Below are 20,065 nucleotides of genomic sequence, written 5' to 3'. Positions count from 1 at the left end.
TGGAATCTCTGGAGTGTGTTCCTCATTGATGCTGGAGAAAAGTTATTTTAATTTGATTAATTATAATAACTGCCATCACTACATCCTGTAAACTTACTTTTTCAACTTTCTTGTGTTGTTTGTATTTTCTTCTATCTGCTCCAGACCTCTTTTTACATTTCTTCCTCTATATATCTTCTCTTGTCTTCTTTCTTCACATCCCTTTTGGTCTCTTTTGTTTCGTCCTCTTCTCTGTCCACCTCTTTCTTTTTATAACCCCTTATAACTCCTCCCCTTTCCCATTGTTCCATCTTATTGTTGCTGTATTAGGTATCTTGTATGTTGTTACCCTCTTTCCTTCCCTTAACTTCCATGTTTAGGTTTCTGCTGTTTTGTCCTGGAGTTGGATTTGACTCCCCCTGCTTCATCTGATGTTGAAATGGGCAGTCAAAGGCAATGCAATGTACGACACAAGCCATCCAAGCTCTCCACTCCCAAATATCCCCTTAGCCACAGCTGTAGGGACCAATTAAGGACACATTTTTTTTGTACCTGTTTCTTATTTTGTGGGTTTCGTATTGCTATCTTATTAGGGTTAGGTGAAAACGGTAATATCCGGGGCCTGATTTAACAGGACCGCTGTAATGCACGGGCCATCCAAGGACCTCGGGTGGTGCTCCTAAGCTGATAATAATACAGTTATCACATGCTGAAATTACAGACCCATGGACCTAAATTAATGAAAGGGTTAGGGTTAGGATTAGGGCTAAAAGCACATAGGAGAAGGAGATATTCTTGAATAACTTTTTTTGTGAAGGTCGGAGAGACTTGGAAAGTGGATACGTCTGGACTAATTTGGGTCCTGCGGATCGATTGGTGCCATCTCCGAGCTTGTACGACCTTCGGAAGGGGTCGAACGACGAAATTCCCCCAAATCTGAGGAGATATTCTTGAATCACTTTTTTTGTGAAGGTCGGAGAGACTTGCAAGTAGGCTGTACCCCCACTAAATGGGGTAATGCGCATCGATCGGTACCATCCTTGAGCTTCTCCGACTTTCGGAAGGGGTCGAACGAGCAAATGGTAAAATTGACTGATTTGGGGAATGTCAACACATGTGCTGACGGACAGACGGAGATATACTGGTTAGGTTTAGGCATGGGGAAGGGTTGGTTAGGGTTAGTGTATGGATTCAGGTCAGGGTTAGGCACCTCTCTGCACTCTTACCTGTCATGTTGAAGGAAGTGGAGCCTGGTATGATATATCCAAAGCACTGCCTCCTTGGCCCCCCCGGGCAACTCCTGTGCCCCATACACCGCACGGCCCAAGGAGATGCTTTACTGTCATTCTAACAAGCGACTTACCTTGGAAATCTCCATCACGATTGGTCTAAAGAGCTGTTTATCTGTGGGGAACATCTATCCTGTGTGAGGCCACGTTTGTTATGGTTTTTTCAGATTTTTGAATTTTATATGATAAAAGGGTCTTTTTGAGGAGAAATCTCTCTTGGGATGGTGAATATCCACAAATTTGAAGTTTTGGTGGCTTATCTGCAGAGATATTTAAGAGTAACGGGATGTTAATTAAGCACTCCCATCATGCATTGCGTGCTGAGGAGATAATCCTGAATAACTTTTTGTGTGAAGGTCGGAGAGACTCGGAAAGTGTTAGGGTTAGGGTTAGGGTTAGGGTTAGGTTTGGGTTGGGGTTGGGGTTCAGGGTTCAGGGTTATGACTTATATGCACTGGCCTACTGACCTGCTAGGTTTCATCCGGTTGGGAAGTTGGTTTAAGTAAGGTGGTGGTCAAGTTGGGAAGGCTCGGCTCTCTCATCCCGGGGACCAGGGTACCCTCCCCAGGCAGAGCACGTCCTGCAAGGACCAAGGGGCAGAGGCAGAGGTGGGTTTGGCTGCTGCCTGGTTTGGTGCAGATGGTGGGCGTCTCTCTGCCTGGTTAGGGTTAGGGTTAGGGTTAGGGTTAGGGTTAGGGTTAGGGTTAGGGTTAGGGTTAGGGTTAGGTTTGGGTTTGGGTTGGGGTTCAGGGTTCAGGGTTATGACTTATATGCACTGGCCTACTGACCTGCTAGGTTTCATCCGGTTGGGAAGTTGGTTTACGTAAGGTGGTGGTCAAGTTGGGAAGGCTCAGCTCTCTCATCCCGGGGACCAGGGTACGCTCCCCAGGCAGAGCACGTCCTGCAAGGACCATGGGGCAGAGGCAGAGGTGGGTTTGGCTGCTGCCTGGTTTGGTGCAGATGGTGGGCGTCTCTCTGCCTGATGGAACTTTATGGGTACAGCTGAAAAAAAAGGGGGGGGGGGGGGGTTTGTTTTTAATATATTAAACTATAAGAAAAAATAAGTTTGTTGGTTTCAAATGAATGAAACAAAAAGAACTATATTGAAAGAAATTTGGCCTAATGGCAGAGACGACGCCCCTGGCACCGGGACCCCCGGTTCGAATCCTCCCGAAGCCATTGGTGTTGATGTTGCAATCGGGGGGTCCTGGGGGTCCCCAGGCAGCAGATCTGGCGGAAAAAGAAGGGGGGGTGGAAAAAACAGGGGGTTTAACAAAGGACAGGTAAGATGGACTGGTGGTTATTTGTCATTTAGACCTGTTGGGATGATGGTGTCCAGTTGGAAGATCCATGATTTCTCTGCTCTTTTTCTCTGCCCAATGGTCCAGTGGTCCTGTGCTTCTAGGCCTGAAATGATTAGACTGCTGACCGGATGACGTTGGAAATGAAGGACCATGGGGGTGGTGAGTTTGCCTTCCCCAATGTTATACAGGTGTTGTTTGAGTCGGGTGAGGATGGTATGTTTTGTTTCGCCGACGTAATGTTTATTGCAGGTGGTGCATGTAATGATGTAAATGACGTTACTGGTGTTTAGTGTAAATGTGCCTAATGTAGGGGAAGCTTTATTGCTGTGGATGTTTGAAATGAATTTCCTGTTTCTGTAATGTATATGGTACTGTGTTTGTGTTGATGGTTTGTTGTCTGAGTACTTGGACCGTATTAATAAGCTATGGAGGTTTTTGTTCTTTCTGTATGCTGATATGGTGGTATGGTTTTTGAAAGCCGGCTGTACTGATTGGGTCTGGGTAAAGTTGTACTTGATGATCCTATGTAAACCGGTGATTTTGTGTGAAAAGGTAGATATAAATGGTACTATGGCGGGGTTGGGGTCAGGGTTGTTGGTTCGGAGAATGATGGCGGTCTCGGAGGGGTTAGGGTTAGGATTTGGGTCAGGGTTAGGGTTAGGATTGGGAGAGTTGGGGTTAGGGTTAGGTTTGGGGAAGGTTCGGTTAGGGTTAGGTTTCGGGTTAGGGTTGGGGTTCAGGGTTCAGGGTTATGACTTATATGCACTGGCCTACTGACCTGCTAGGTTTCATCCGGTTGGGAAGTTGGTTTACGTAAGGTGGTGGTCAAGTTGGGAAGGCTCAGCTCTCTCATCCCGGGGACCAGGGTACGCTCCCCAGGCAGAGCACGTCCTGCAAGGACCATGGGGCAGAGGCAGAGGTGGGTTTGGCTGCTGCCTGGTTTGGTGCAGATGGTGGGCGTCTCTCTGCCTGATGGAACTTTATGGGTACAGCTGAAAAAAAAGGGGGGGGGGGGTTAGGGTTAGGGTTAGGGTTAGGGTTAGGGTTAGGGTTAGGTGAAAACGGTAATATCCATGGACCCGACAATGTCAGGTCCAATGTAGTGCACGGGCCATCCTGAGACATAGGTGCTTCTCACTCGGCATTAAAGCCATAAGGACGCTTTGTTTCTAAATAGAATTGTAGGTTAAGGATGGTAGGATGAAGGCGAGGTCTTTGCACAGAGGTGGTCTCTGCCAGGTCACTGTTGTTTGTGTTTTCTACTGGTTCGGCCATGTGTAGGTCTGAGTAAGCCGTTTCCTCAAGGTCAATGTCAGCCATGTCTAGGTCTGAGTAAGCTGTTTCCTCAAGGTCAATGTCAGCCATGTCTAGGTCTGAGTAAGCTGTTTCCTCAAGGTCAATGTCAGCCTTGTCTAGGTCTGAGTAAGCCATTTCCTCAAGGTCAGTGTCAGCCATGTCTAGGTCTGAGTTAGCCGCTTCCTCCAGGTAAGTGTCTGGAAATGTTGGAAGATAACCCATAGATGAAAACCCACTCTCATCCACAGCCAAATTGCAGTTCTCTACGGAGAGATTTTCCTCACGGGGAGTGTGGTCGCCCTCAATGGGTTGGTGTACCTTTGTGGATGTTACACATGGAGTGGAGGTCATTTGTCTCCGCTGTGTTTTGGGACTGTGTGTCTTGGTGGGCCTAGTATGTGTTATGGGTGGTTTATTTGTGACCGTTTCCCGTTTTGGGCAGGTTTCCTCTGTGTTTTCTGGTCTTTGCAGTTGTTCATGCTGTTTAGCTATCAGTTGTTCATACTGTTGGGTTATGGCGACTATATGTGCCTCAGTTTGGTCAATTGTCTCTTGCCTCATTCGGTTTTGAAATTTCTTTCTGGCCCATTTGGTAGCAATCCCAAATGCTAAAGGCCAGTCTGTGGTGAGTAGGGTTTCTAGTTCGGATAATGTATCCTGTATACCCTCAAGATAATGGTCCACCAGGATTAATTGAGTTGTATGAGCCCAATTGCGGGCATTGTCATTTAACAACTCCCTGGTGTTGTTTGTCATGGAGACTGGTTTTATAATGTCATTTAAATATTCCGTCAGTCTCCTGAAAGTGAAAGGTTGTCTTGTATTTTCCGCCTCCTCACTGACTCTCACGTTGTTCAGATGATGTACCTGTCTGATCAATGTGTACATATTGCGGATTTGTTTACCCAGATCTGTGTTTTTTTGGGAACTGTCATCTTGTTTGAGAGTGTTGTCTGTACTTGTGGGTTGGTTTCTACTGAAATCCTGTCCCTTTTGTACGTTTGGTCTTTGGGTTAGGGTTAGGGTTAGGGTTAGGGTTAGGATAGGGGAAAATGATCCTGCCTCCTTTAAAAAGGTGGCAGGAGGTGCACGGTCCTTCACTCCAGGGGGCTCCCTGGTCCCCATTTGTCACAGGTCCTGTGCCCTTAAACTAGTAATGTAGTTATTACACGCTGTGATTACAGATACGTGGACTATTTATATTAAACTTTAAACGAACTTTTTACAAATATACATTTTTTATGCTTAAGTCTCTCCACTCGTCCGAGGGAGGGTTCGTGGCTTAGTCAGGTAAGTAAATTTTGGTTTAGTCTGGAAGCCCTGTCGCGACGTTTCGAAATCTTTTGTTTCTTCATCAGGCAAGGGCAGGTAAGTATGTCAGTTCGAATTAGTCATGAGTTGTCCCCATTGTGAGTCTCTGTGAGAGCTTGTGTCCCTGCTTTTATATCCCATCTAGCTCCTCCCCTTTGAAGAATTTCCCAGTCCAGAATTTCCCAGTTCCTTGGCATCACAGTTTCCCTTTTTCATCTCAATCCTTTACTATGCTTTTGTTGTGAATTCAGATTAATAGCTCCAGTTATATAATATTTGGGATTTTTTATCACCTACATAACCATACTACACCAAGTTGGGTGGGGCATTTCAGTGTACTTTTTGCCATATTTTTGGTCTATACTCCTGTTACTTCCCAATTAAAGATTTTCAAACCAATTGGTGTGGAGTCTTCGTTTTCGTTCAACAACAAAGTAGTTGGGTGAGGTTATTACAGATAAATTGCCCTGCTTAGGGGTTAGAGGTTAGGTTCAGGCAAGGGGTCCTATGGTTAGGGTTAGAATAGAGGGTCTCTGATTAGGGATAGGGGTTTCATGACTGTCTTCTCAAATTAGAGTTGAAGTCCAGAAGGGTTAGGGTTAGGGTTAGGGTTAGGGTTAGGTTTGGGTTAGGGTTAGGGTTAGGGTTAGGGTTAGGATAGGGGAAAATGATCCTGCCTCCTTTAAAAAGGTGGCAGGAGGTGCACGGTCCTTCACTCCAGGGGGCTCCCTGGTCCCCATTTGTCACAGGTCCTGTGCCCTTAAACTAGTAATGTAGTTATTACACGCTGTGATTACAGATACGTGGACTATTTATATTAAACTTTAAACGAACTTTTTACAAATATACATTTTTTATGCTTAAGTCTCTCCACTCGTCCGAGGGAGGGTTAGGGTTAGGGTTAGGGTTAGGGTTAGGGTTAGGGTTAGGGTTAGGGTTAGGTTTTGAAAAGATATCTCGATGACCCCCCCTGCTTCATCCAACGACTGGGCAGTTTGGAATAGGGAGCCAAAGGCAATGCACTGGCCGACGCTCGTCATTAATACTCTCCATTCTCACATATCCCCTTTTTTTCAAATTGGTTTAAACAGTAGTTTGAATATTGTTCCTTATGTATTTTTAATTTTTAGGTTTTTTTTGTAAGTTTTAGGTGGTTTTTTGAATAAAAGTAATTATTTATTTGGCATGCCTTGGTTTTTTCTGTTTTTGTTTTGTCTATATTGAAGTCTAAGGATTGTATTTTAGTATATTTGTTTTTTTGTTTGTTTGTTTTTGCAAAAATAATTTGGACTATTTTTATGGCTAATTTGTTTTTCTAGTCCTATATAAAAAGGTGACACATCATCAGTAGTGCACCTCAGGATCATTGGGTGTTTCGGCCATTACCACCAGACACCCTCTCCCGAGGAAGGCCCAGCCAAGGTTGATCAAACCCCGGGGTGTGTCCCGCTAAGTTTATAATAATCTATTCCTAAGATAATTTTACAACAGATTCTTGGTTTTGTTTTTTTAAGAATTTTTAGAGTTTGTTTTTAGGTTTTAGGTATCGGGTTTTAAGGTTTAGGGTTAAGTGTTAAGGTTGGGTGTTAGGTTATAAGTTTTTTAGATCTTGGCATCGGGTTAAGTGGTTAGGTTTAGGCATAGGAGAAGAAATGGTTAGGTTTAGGATTAAGGTCATGTCTAGGCCTAGGTTTTAAATGGTTAGGGTTAGGTTTAGGATTTTAAGTGGTTAGGTTTAGGTGTAGAGTTCTGAATGGTTAGGGTTAGGATTTAGGATCAGGTCTAGGCATAGGGTTAAGTGGTTAAGTTTAGGCATAGGGAACAAATGGTTAGGGTTAGGATTAAGGTCATGTCTAGGCCTAGGTTTTAAATGGTTAGGGTTAGGTTTAGGATTTTAAGTGGTTAGGTTTAGGTGTAGAGTTCTGAATGGTTAGGGTTAGGATTTAGGATCAGGTCTGGGCATAGGGTTAAGTGGTTAAGTTTAGGCATAGGGAACAAATGGTTAGGGTTAGGATTAAGGTCATGTCTAGGCCTAGGTTTTTAAATGGTTAGGGTTAAGTTAGGAATTTTAAGTGGTTAGGTTTAGGTGTAGAGTTCTGAATGGTTAGGGTTAGGATTAGGATCAGGTCTAGGCATAGGGTAAAACTGGTTAAGTTTTTAGTTTTTTAGGATTTATCTGATTAGGTTTTAGGTGTAGAATTTGATTGGTTAGGTTTAAGTAGCTAGGGTTAGATTTTTTAGGAGTAGATTCTAATTTAATTAAAAAAAATTTTTAAAAAATTTAGGTGATTTTGTTTTTTTTAGAATTTTTTTAGAATTTTTTAAGTCAAATTCTATAAGTCATAATTTAAGTAAAAATTCCTCTAAAGTTTTTTTTTTTTTTTTTTTTTTAAAGAAAAGGGAATTATATTTTTTTCTTAGTGGTGTTCTATTCAGAGTCAAATGGTAAGTTGTCTTTGGTGGATCCGGAGGTGGTGAGAGGAGCTCTTAGGTCCCGTTGCATCCACGGCCTGGTCACTAAGCTGAACCAGGGGATGGAAATTGTTGGAGGAGAGTGACAATTTGAAGGAGTCCAATTTTGTTCTTTTTTTGGGGAAAAGTTTCTGATAAAACGTGTGTAGTGCAAAAATGTATCGTTGTATGGGTGAGGCTATACCTCATAGAAGACTGGGCAACGTTTAAGGTCTTGATGCCCTAGACCACCACACCCCACGTGCTGTCCTAGAGTCGGACCTGGGGGGGCCGCATACTTACCCCCTGCTCAGCACAGACTATTTGTTATCACCGCAAGGTATCCCTAGTCTGGCCAGTCAGGGTTGAGAATCGGGCTCCTTTTCTCTGAAAAGAGGTTTTTTTGTTTTTACAGGTTTTAGTTTTTACAGGGCTTGAATACCATGAGAAGCTCCCACAAAACAACCAGAATCAAGCATGACAAGCATGCGTTCCTAGTCATCATGAGGGTTTGGAGGAAACAAGGATTTTTTTCGCCAGAGCTCTGCCTCCTTGACTCTCCATAGCTTCCCACAGAGACAACCAGAACCAGCCATGACAAGCATTGCCTTTCTAGTTGCTCTGAGGGCTGGAAGAAATCAAGTTTTTTTCGCCAGAGCTCCGCCCACTTGACTCTTCCAGACACCCTGGATTCAAGCAAAAGAATACCATAAGAAGCTCCCACAAAACAACCAGAACCAGCCATGACAAGCATTGCCTTCCCAGTTATCATGAGGGTTTGGAGGAAACAAGGATTTTTTCGCCAGAGCTCTGCCTCCTTGACTCTCCATAGCTTCCATTGAGATGTCACCCCCAGAGACAACCAGAACCAGCCATGACAAGCATTGCCTTCCTAGTCACTCTGAGGGCTGGAAGAAATCAAGTTTTTTTGCGCCAGAGCTCTGCCCACTTGACTCCTCCAGACACCCTGGATTCTATTTGAGATTTCTGTGTTCCATATACACCGCACAACTACAGAAATCTCAATACAAGACAGACAATAGAAACGCTATTTCTGGAAGACTCACCATAGCATGGCCTTGCAAACAGTCTTGAAAATGAAGAGGTTTTTGGGGGGAGGTCACTCTTCTTTCCACCCGTTTCACTCATGGTCTTGGATTTTTCCTACATGGGAGGAGTCCCCCACAATCCCCAGTCGTTGTTTGACCAATCAAAATGGTAGATTACTTTTTTAGCGTAAAAACTTGTTTTATTGGCATAAAGAAAAGTATTTTTCAAATTTTTATTTTTTTATTTGTAAGTTTACATTTTTTTGGAACTTTTGGCTCCTACTATGTCAGGCAACTGTATTGTTACAGTAGAAAAAATTATTATAGAAGGTTTTAATGCTACTTCCGGGTTGGGCTCTTTATCTTAGTTAATGAGATAGGGGTAAGATTGTTTTGTTTTTTTGAAAGATAGAAAAATTCTAAATAATTCTCTGTATAAAAAATAGGGGGTTGCTATTTTAAAATTATTTTCTGATTTTTTTCTAAAAATACAAATGTGTGTTTTTAGTAATTATATTGTGTTACTTCCTGGTTGAACCCTTACCTTCCTTTATGAGGTAGAGGTAAAGTTTTTTTATTTTTTGGAAAGATAGAAAAATTCTAAAAAAATAACTGTATACAAAGTAGAGGGTGCCTATAATATAAATATTTTTTGTTTTTTTTCAAAAAATTCAAAAATAAAAATACACTTTTAGTGATAAAATTAGTCATATTTTAAGGGAAGCAGAGTCAGGGAGAGAAGCCTGTCCGGGCTAAGCTCTCCCCCGCCTGTTCGGGCTGTACACTCTACCTCCCCCTACTCTCTCATTTTCATGAGAGAAGAGAGGAGAGGAAAAGGGATCTATTTCTAGTGTCTTATTTTTCTGTTTGTGTGATTTTTATTACATTGTCTTGTTTTTTAGGAGGGACTCAGATCTGGGTTTGTTCTGGCTGTGGTCATGAAAGAGAACCTGGTGGTTCTATTCAGTGGCCTTCGGCTTTGAACTTGTCCCATTTTGTCATCATTTTTCTCCCTCTTTTTTTATTTATAAAAGGTGTTTGAACTTTATACAATACATAATACTTTCTGAACAGGGTGTGGGGTTTGATAAGACATTTTGTAAAACATTTTTAGAAAAGGTAACGGTTTTATAGGTTATAGGTTTTATTTTTAACATTGTCAACCATATCTATCACTTGCACAAAACAGCAATTGTTTGTTTTTAAAGGAGAATTATGTACATTTGTTTCAAAAGACCTCTGATGAGTTTGATTTGTTATGAGGCATCTTTCTCATTTAGTCCATTTGGGAATTTCGTGTCCAGTCTGGTGGTCCAGTATCTCTCTGTTCTTTTCCTCTGGTAGGTTGTCCACTGTGGGTTGTGCTGGAGTGCCCTCAAGCGCAAGTTCACGAATCCATGTTTCTGGAAGTGCTGAACCAGGTAAGTGTCTTTTTTGTGGTTGTTTGTAACGTTGTATTTATGGTGGGAAAGGCGGGTCCTCAGGGAATTGCGTGTTTCCCCTATATAGTTCATGGGGCATTTTTTGCACTGGATGATATAGACACAGTTGGATGTTGTCATTGGGATGTTTTGAGGCAGTTTGTAAGTTGCCCCTGTTGTCGAGTTTTTGGCCACTTTCGGGCCTCTTGGTCTTTCTGGGCGTGTCCCCGGTGGTTTGAGTTTGGCCCTAACTAGAAGGTCCTTCAGGTTGGGATTTTTCCTGTAGGCTGAGATGATTTTAAAGTCTTCATCGAGTGTGGTGTTTACCAGCAGCTCTCTAAAGTTATTTTTAATCGTCTGGTTGGCCTGTCTGGTGTATTTTGAATAAGTTGAGATAAATGGGATCATTTGTTTCTCCTCTTCTCCTAGGGTCCTTGGGGTCTCTTTATCCTGTTGGATTTGTTTTTCTATTTTGCGGAGAAGGGACCTGGAGTAACCCCTTTGTTTGAGTGTTTGAAAAAGTGTTGTTTTGGCCTCATATTTATCCTCCTGCCTGGAGCATATTCTTTCGAACCTTAGTAGTTGGGACTTAACGATTCCCGGGAATACGTGTTTTGGATGGAAGCTCTTTTTATGCAGTAGAGCATGTGTGTCTGTTGGTTTAAAGAAAACCTTTGTTTGTAATTTACCGTTTTCCCCAAAGTCTGTACCTTTAAAGACCGTGGTGTCTAAGAAGTTAACTTGCGTGTCGCTTGTCTCCGGTTCTACCTTGATGAAGGTGTGGTGACTGTTGAGAGTGGTTACGAATTTATCAAAATCCTCTTTTGGGTGGGTCCAGATACCCCAGATGTCGTCGAGGTATCTAAAATATTGAGTTGGAATTTTTTCGCATTTTTTGAGGGCAGTCTCTTCCCAATCTGCCATATAAATATTGGCGTATGCTGGTGCGAATTTCTTTCCCATGGCTGTGCCCTTAATTTGGAGGTATGTTTGACCATTGAATTGGAAGTCATTTTTTGTTAGACTTAGATGGAGAAGCTGCAAAATTTCTTGGTCTGGTCGCCCCTCCTCTGGGTATTTTCCCATCCATTTTTTAATTGCTAACAGGCCTAAGGCCGTGTCGATGTTGGTATATAAGCTGTTGACGTCCATTGTAAAAAGCATGCAGGGTTCCTGCGTTTGCATGTCACGAATGCGATGCACAAAATCCTGAGTGTTTTTAAGGTAGCTTGGGTGTTTTATAGATAATGGGGTTAGGAACGAGTCTATGTATTCTGCCACACCATAGCTCTCACTACCGCAGTCCGACACGATGGGGCGCCCCGGTGGGATCTTGTGTGGGATTGTCCATTTTTCTTGTGGTTTGTGGATTTTAGGGAGGAGGTAGAAGTATCTAGGCCTTGGAGGGCCGTCACCTTTTAGGTAGGAAATCTGTTTCCTGTTTAAAGTTTTTTTGTCATATAGAGTCTCCAGGATCTCTGCGATTTTGATGGCTGTTTCTGGGTAAATTGGTTCTTTTAGGGTCATGTAATAGGTGCTGTCATTTAGTTGGCGTAGGGCCTCATGGATATAATTGGTTCTGTCCATAATTACTGTGGCACTGCCCTTGTCTGCTGGTTTAATTATTATGTCGGTTTTGTTCCTTAGTTGTTCTAGTGCTTGTTCCTCTTCTGGCGTGAGGTTTGTCGGGTTTTTGTCCTGTTTTGTTGATTTCAATGTTGTCTGATCCGTTTTAATTAGGGTGAGTATTTCTGGCGGTAGTTTGTCCGGTGTTGGTTCCCACTGGGATTTCGCAATAAAGGGTTTTTTGGGGGGGGCTTTTGTTGGCCCAAAGTAGGCACATAATTTTAGTCATCTGTGGTATTCAGTAAGGTCGGTCTGCAACGAGACTCTTTGACCCTCTGTGGTTTTTACCGATGGTATAAATGAGAGGCCTTTCCTTAAAACTTGTCGTTGGTATGGTGTTAAGTCATGTTGTGTTGACAGGTTGATTACTTCCTTATCTGGTTGTTCCAGCCCCTTCTGGGGTTGGTTCAATCTAAAAAAGCCTTCCATGTTTCCCACATATTTTGTCCTGTTGCGGGTGTCCAGTGTATTTTATCGGGCTCTGTGTCAAATTGTTCCTTGTTTAACCGTGGGATTTGGTGTCCTGTTTCTTTTATGAGAAAATTTAGAGATCTGATGTTGCCTCCAATCTTTCCTGGTAAGTCAGCTGAACCATTAATTAGTGGGATAAAGATTTCCGACTGAGGGAATTTAAGAGCTGCTGCTATAATCATAGCATTTAAATCCTTCCTCAGGATGAGAGGGTTCCCCTGCTGCCTATTGTTGAGGCCGAATGAAAGTATGATTTTGGTTACGCTCTGTGTTAGAGGTGTTTGGTGTCTGAGTATGTTTACGGCGTGGCTAATGTTAGCCCCTGGGTAACAATCCACCTGGATTCTAGAATCTTGGATCAGTGGGAGTCTGGCAAGGTTGGAGTCTCCCATGATAATGATCGGTCGGCTTGGTGTTAAGTTCCAATTGAGTATTTTGCTACCAAAACTATCGTGTCTGTGGTAGACAGGGTTGTTGTCTTGATCGGTTCTCTGTGTTGGTGGTTTTGATGGGTTTGATGGTTTTGATGACGGGTTTTCCTCCGGGTTATGTTTTTGTTTTTTCTTTGCTGGTTCTAGGTCATGGTTTGTCTCGTTTTGTTGGGGTGTTTCTGCTGCGTTTTCCTCCTCATCATCGCTGGTCAGGTCAATTATTAATGCCTTGATTCTAGGTATCAGAGTTAAAGCACTCAGGCTTGAGGGTCTCTTGTTTGATGGTGTCTGGTTTAATGGTCTCAGGCTTACAGGTTTGTCAGGTTTTTCTTGTTTTATGTAGACTGGTTCTGGGTTAATTGGTTGTGGATTTTCTGGTTCTGGGTTAATTGGTTGTGGATTTTCTGTGTTGGTTTGGGTTGGTTGTGGATTTTCTGGTTCTGGGTTAATTGGTTGTGGATTTTCTGTGTTAGTTTGGGTCTGTTCAATGATCGGGGTTGTATCCATTTCGGTATTTGGAGTCGGTTCTTTGCATAAGTTCTCTATGGCGTTTTTTGCTTGTTCCAAGGTGGTTGTTTTGATGTTGCGCAGGTCTTTTTTTATCCATTTCATGGCTATTGTTAGTGCTCTTTCCCAATCCGTTTTGGGCAGGAGTTGGATTTGGTTTTGGCAATCTATGATTACTGTCTGGTAGTGCTCTTCCAGAATCTGCAGCGTGGTATAGGACCAGTTTTTAGCATTGTAGAACTTCTTGAATTCTGTTGCTTCGCTGGGGCAAGATGGGCGGATCTTGCTTGTTAGTTCGTTCTGCATTTTTAGTAGCCCCTTTGGGGGGGTGGAGCCTGGCGAGGAATCAACATGTTCCAGGTGGTGATGAGCTTTGATCAGATGATTGAAGGCTCTGGTCAGGAGCTGGAAGTCATTGTACTTTTTAGGGGTCGACATGTTTCTTTCCTGTTGAAAAAATAAAAGAGGAAAGGAGAATGGTTTTGTAAGGGTAAAAATTGTTTTCAAAGAGACTTTGTTTGTAAGGGTTAGGTTTTAGATAACATTATTTATTGTTTTTTATAAAATTAGAAGTGTATATTTTTAGTGATATAGCTATGTTACTTCCTGGTTGGACCCTCTATATTTTTTGAAAATATATATATATATATATTTTTTTGGATATAATTAGTCATATTTTAAGGGAAGCAGAGTCAGGGAGAGAAGCCTGTCCGGGCTAAGCCCTCCCCCGCCTGTTCGGGCTGTATACTCTGCCTCCCCCTACTCTCTCATTTTCATGAGAGAAGAGAGGAGAGGAAAAGGGATCTATTTCTAGTGTCTATTTTTTCTTGAGTTTTATTACATTATCCTGTATTTATTTTGAGGGAGAGTTTTACCTTTGTTTTTTATTTGTTTATACTTTTGTTTTTTTAACAATTTTTAAAAAAAGTTGTATTCATATTATTGCTTTTATATTTGGTTTATTGTAAATTATAGGTTTTTGAGATGTTTTGGTTATTAGTTGGTTCTCTTGTTCTGTGTACTTATTTCCTATTTGTCATTTGAAGAAATAGGAGAATTGTTTTGGTAGGGATATGCAAATCGTTTTTCAAAGAGAGATCGCTCGTCCGATGGCTCGGGCTGGGTTAGGTTTTGAAAAGATATCTCGATGACCCCCCCTGCTTCATCCAACGACTGGGCAGTTTGGAATAGGGAGCCAAAGGCAATGCACTGGCCGACGCTCGTCATTAATACTCTCCATTCTCACATATCCCCTTTTTTTCAAATTGGTTTAAACAGTAGTTTGAATATTGTTCCTTATGTATTTTTAATTTTTAGGTTTTTTTTGTAAGTTTTAGGTGGTTTTTTGAATAAAAGTAATTATTTATTTGGCATGCCTTGGTTTTTTCTGTTTTTGTTTTGTCTATATTGAAGTCTAAGGATTGTATTTTAGTATATTTGTTTTTTTGTTTGTTTGTTTTTGCAAAAATAATTTGGACTATTTTTATGGCTAATTTGTTTTTCTAGTCCTATATAAAAAGGTGACACATCATCAGTAGTGCACCTCAGGATCATTGGGTGTTTCGGCCATTACCACCAGACACCCTCTCCCGAGGAAGGCCCAGCCAAGGTTGATCAAACCCCGGGGTGTGTCCCGCTAAGTTTATAATAATCTATTCCTAAGATAATTTTACAACAGATTCTTGGTTTTGTTTTTTTAAGAATTTTTAGAGTTTGTTTTTAGGTTTTAGGTATCGGGTTTTAAGGTTTAGGGTTAAGTGTTAAGGTTGGGTGTTAGGTTATAAGTTTTTTAGATCTTGGCATCGGGTTAAGTGGTTAGGTTTAGGCATAGGAGAAGAAATGGTTAGGTTTAGGATTAAGGTCATGTCTAGGCCTAGGTTTTAAATGGTTAGGGTTAGGTTTAGGATTTTAAGTGGTTAGGTTTAGGTGTAGAGTTCTGAATGGTTAGGGTTAGGATTTAGGATCAGGTCTAGGCATAGGGTTAAGTGGTTAAGTTTAGGCATAGGGAACAAATGGTTAGGGTTAGGATTAAGGTCATGTCTAGGCCTAGGTTTTAAATGGTTAGGGTTAGGTTTAGGATTTTAAGTGGTTAGGTTTAGGTGTAGAGTTCTGAATGGTTAGGGTTAGGATTTAGGATCAGGTCTGGGCATAGGGTTAAGTGGTTAAGTTTAGGCATAGGGAACAAATGGTTAGGGTTAGGATTAAGGTCATGTCTAGGCCTAGGTTTTTAAATGGTTAGGGTTAAGTTAGGAATTTTAAGTGGTTAGGTTTAGGTGTAGAGTTCTGAATGGTTAGGGTTAGGATTAGGATCAGGTCTAGGCATAGGGTAAAACTGACCCTGGAGAGGGAGCCTTCCAACCTGCTCTTCGGTTTAAAAGAAGGTTCATTATTGTTACTAGTAGTATTATGCTGCTGCAGAATACCTTCTGTAGCCGAAATAGTGTCTGCCCGGAGTCTCTGGCCATACCGTTTCCTAGCCCATCCGGTGGCTATTTGCAAGGCTATGGGGTTGTGTGGTGTGCGGCCGAGGGTGTGTATTGTGTTGGTGTAATGTTCCTGTAGTATGGCCATGTTTGTTCTCATCCAGTTGTCTGTATTGTTTTTAATTTTATGATGTGTGGTGTCTGATGGTGTAGCCGGTTTGATGAAGTCAGTCAGTCTGGTGACCTGACGCATCATCCCAGGTGGGAAAGTGTTGGTAGTTAATGAATTGTCTGTTGTGTGTTTATGGTGTATAGCCTGTATTAATTGAAATATTTGTTTTGACGCAGTACGGGTGGCTGGGTCCGGTACCTGGTTCCATGTGTTGATGGGTGCTGCGTTCATGTTTGTTAGCCGGCGTGTAGGGTTGTGTTTGTATTGTGATGAGTGCATGTTTAAAGACATCAGGGGTTGTAGGGCTGTGTTGTGTGTGAGCTGTGGTCCGCGTCCTACACCACTCGACGGTACGGGCTTAACTCTGCTAAAAAACATTTTAAAAGTCACTGGAGGGGGCTCTTACCCTGGTAGCGTAGGTGGAGGCCTCCTAGGTCCAGTGGTTAGTTGATGGCGTGTTCCTGGGCCTTGGAGCTGGGGTGGCGATTTGGCAGTGGTCCAGCAGGACTAGGTTCAGGTGCCTTTGTTTGTAGTTCCTGGTAGATAGCCTAATGAAAACAGGAGGAAACTCCGAAAAAACCGTATCAGTGTACAAAAAAGCCAGGCGGGAGGTCTCCAGATAGTTTTTGAAAAAAATATGTATAGTGTCCCAAAAAGTAAAAAACAATAATCCACAATAGTTTTAAAAGCAGGGTCGCTTTAAAACAAGAGTTCAAAAAAATAGTCAATGTTTAAAATGAGGAAGGCCTCAAGCCGAGGTCCCTCCGGCTGTTTTAGAAAATGGTGGCTTTAGTAGTTAAAAAAAACCATACCCCGGTAAAAAGCAAGGCCGCTTTAAAACCGTAGATATAAAAATAAATGAGTCAATGAAAGGAGTGTGCTGTTTAAAAAAACACAGTGGAGAGGCCCAGGCAGGAGTCCCTCAGGTGTTATAAAAAACTGTAATCTTTAGTTTAAAACACAACACTCCAACTGGTAAAAGCAAGGCCGCTTTAAAACCAGGTTTAAAAAAGATAGAGGGAGACTACTGATTACAAGACAAGGGAAGGCCTTGGGCAGAGGCCTATTCAGGATGTTTTAAAACTGTTTGTTTAAGTATAAAACACAACGCTCCCACTGGTAAAAACAAGGCCGTTTTAAAGCCAGGTTTTAAAAGGGAGTCAAAAGTGTTTGCACCACATGGAAGGCCACAGCCGTAGCCCCAGGGTGTTTTAAAACTGTATGTTTAAGTCAAAACACAAAGCTCCAACTGGTAAAAACAAGGCCGTTTTAAAACCAGGTTTAAAATGGAGTCAAATGTTTGTACCACATGGCAGGCCTCAGGCAGCAGCCCCCCAGGACAATCAAAAAAACTAGCTTAAAAAGTTAAAAACCAAATCACCAAATAGTTAAAAAGCAAAATCTGCTTAAAACTGGTGTTTTTGAAAAAAGATAAAAGAGTCAAAGCTGACGTACCGTTGAGTAGTGTTTAGATCCTGACGTTTCGCATTGGGATATGCTTCTTCAGAGGATGTGTGGATAAGACCACAGCTCTGGTGGTTATAAAGTGTTGGAGGAGGGGAAGTGTGCCCCTCCCCCAAGGCTTAAACCACCAATCAGTAAGTAGTGTTGTGAGTAGGTCTGTTGTGATAGGGCTAGGAGGGTAGGCCATTTTGTAGGGTTTCCCTCCAATATATTTGAATTTTGGAGGGAAAATGGTTATCCCATATGATTGGTTCCCTTGGGGGGGCGGTGGCTAGAAGGTATCTGAGTCTGGGTGTTCTAGCTGAATGCTGTAACAGCCAGTGTATGGCTCATCAGGATGGGTTCCGGTCTCTCGTGTGGAGGAACCGGGTTCGAACCCCCTGGACAACCCCACATAGGGATAGAAGTCCCCAGCATTTTCTGAAAGGGGAGGGGGTTCGGGTTTGTTTTTTGGTTGGGGATTATTTTTTGTTGTTTGTATGTACAGTAGGTTCCAACCGGATTGTGTCTGCAGGTCAGTGGCACGGGCTGGGTTAGGTTTGGGTTTGGGTTGGGGTTCAGGGTTCAGGGTTATGACTTATATGCACTGGCCTACTGACCTGCTAGGTTTCATCCGGTTGGGAAGTTGGTTTAAGTAAGGTGGTGGTCAAGTTGGGAAGGCTCGGCTCTCTCATCCCGGGGACCAGGGTACGCTCCCCAGGCAGAGCACGTCCTGCAAGGACCAAGGGGCAGAGGCAGAGGTGGGTTTGGCTGCTGCCTGGTTTGGTGCAGATGGTGGGCGTCTCTCTGCCTGATGAAATTTTATGAGTACAGCTGAAAAAAAAGGGGGGGGGGGGGGGGTTTTGTTTTTAATATATTAAACTATAAGAAAAAATAAATTTGTTGGTTTCAAATGAATGAAACAAAAAGAGCTATATCAAAAGAAATTTGGCCTAATGGCAGAGACGACGCCCCTGGCACCGGGACCCCCGGTTCGAATCCTCCCGAAGCCACCGGTGTTGACGTTGCGATCGGGGGGTCCTGGGGGTCCCCAGGCAGCAGATCTGGCGGAAAAAGAAGGGGGGCGGAAAAAACAGGGGTAGATAAGGTAGACATAAATGGTATTATGGCGGGGTTGGGGTCAGGGTTGTTGGTTCGGAGAATGATGGCGGTCTCGGAGGGGTTAGGGTTAGGATTTGGGTCAGGGTTAGGATTGGGAGAGTTGGGGAAGGTTTGGTTAGGGTTAGGATTTGGGTTAGGGTTAGGCTTGGGAAAGCTGGGGTTAGGGTTAGGGTTAGGATATGGGTTTGGGTCAGGGTTAGACTTGGGGGCATCGGGGTTAGGGTTAGGTCCGGGGGGATCTTGGTTAGGGTTAGGATTTGGGTTGAGTTTGGGTGTTATTATAAATTTAATTGTTTTAACCAGTAATTGAAGATGAGTTTGGCAGTGGCCGGCTTCCAATGGATGTTGTCTTTTTCAGTTAAAAAGGTGTCATGGGGGATCTCTGCTAAAAACGGGAAGTATGTGGCTATAGTGTTGTTTATATATTTGAGATTGTGTTGTTGTTTAATGGTGAGGTTGTCCGAGAAGTTAATTATTGGGAAGTAGATGTCAGCATTAGGGAAGGCAAGTTGGGCCTGTTTGTAAAGGGATTTTAATTGTTTGCAGGAGGTCTGCCTGGGGTCCTGGTCCTTATTATTAATCCCGATGGAGAGGACCACTATTTTTACTGCTGGGTTGGGGACCGTTTTTTCACAGATTTTTAGAAAATGGTACATGTTGGCCCCCGGGTAGCTGTCCAGTTGTAAGTCCGGGTTGTTGTGGGGGGGGATTCTGTTGATATTTGAATCCCCCAACACCAGGACTGGTCTACGGCTTTTGAAAGACCAGTCCTGGAGTTTCCTGGTGTGTCGGGCGATATGTGATGTGGGGTGGTATTTACCCGATGTAGGAGTGTATGGTGGTAGGGTGAATGGGGAGGAGGTGGAGGAGGGTCCTGCGGGGCTATCGTCGGGGGGTGAAGGTGTGCTGGATCCCCGAATGGCACAAGTGGGAGGTGGACTTCCAAGTAGTGGTAGGGAGGTCTCAGACACGGCTTGAATGGCATTGTTAGCCTTTAATTGCCCGCTCATCATGTTAGGTGAACCTCCCGTTGTGGTTGCCGGAGCTCCTCGCTGTTCCATTGTGCCAATCCGGGGACCAGCAACACCTGTGGGTGTAGAGGGGAGAGAGGAAATGATGTCAAGATTGCTGGTCGAAACATTGGAAAAACTGTGTGTGTTAAGGGATATAGACTGGAGTTCCAGGGTATTGTTATGTGTGTCCGGTATTTGGTGTATAAGGGCTTGTGTTTGCTGTGTTCGTCTTCTTGGTTCTGGTACTGCACTGACTGTCGGTGAGTCGGGGGTACTGGGGCTTAGGGGTAGTCGTGTCATTGGGGTTTTCCGTCTAGTCACTGAGGGTAGGATGGGGGAGAGTTTGGGGTTGGGTTTTATGGTAATTTCTGCCTCCTGGGAGACCGGTTCGGGTCCCCAGGAGACTACTTTCTTGCCCCTCACTGAGGGAGGGGTGGAGGTGTTTGGGTCAGGAGGGATTTGTTTTGAAGCAAGATGTATAGGTGCCCTCTGTGTTTGTAGAGGGCCCTTGTTATAAACTGGGTAAGTCGGCAGTCCGTTCGGTGGTTTACGTCTTGGTTTGGGTATGGGGTGGTCAGGTAGTGTCGGTTGTAGGGGGGGCCTGGTTTGGGGTAAGGGGAATGTCTTTTGTCTGTTCGTCTGGTATGGGCGGTCATGTCTGAGTCGTTGAGGTAGTGGTGGTAGTCCATCCAGTGTTGTCTGGCGCTGGATGGGGGTGGGGAGTAGTGGTGCCCGGGACTGTCGAATTGGATATGGC

The sequence above is a fragment of the Limanda limanda genome, chromosome 1 (assembly GCF_963576545.1).
Source record: "Limanda limanda chromosome 1, fLimLim1.1, whole genome shotgun sequence".
Lineage (NCBI taxonomy): Eukaryota > Metazoa > Chordata > Actinopteri > Pleuronectiformes > Pleuronectidae > Limanda > Limanda limanda.
The sequence above is the reverse complement of the archived record's forward strand: the minus strand, read 5'-3'. Positions refer to the sequence as shown.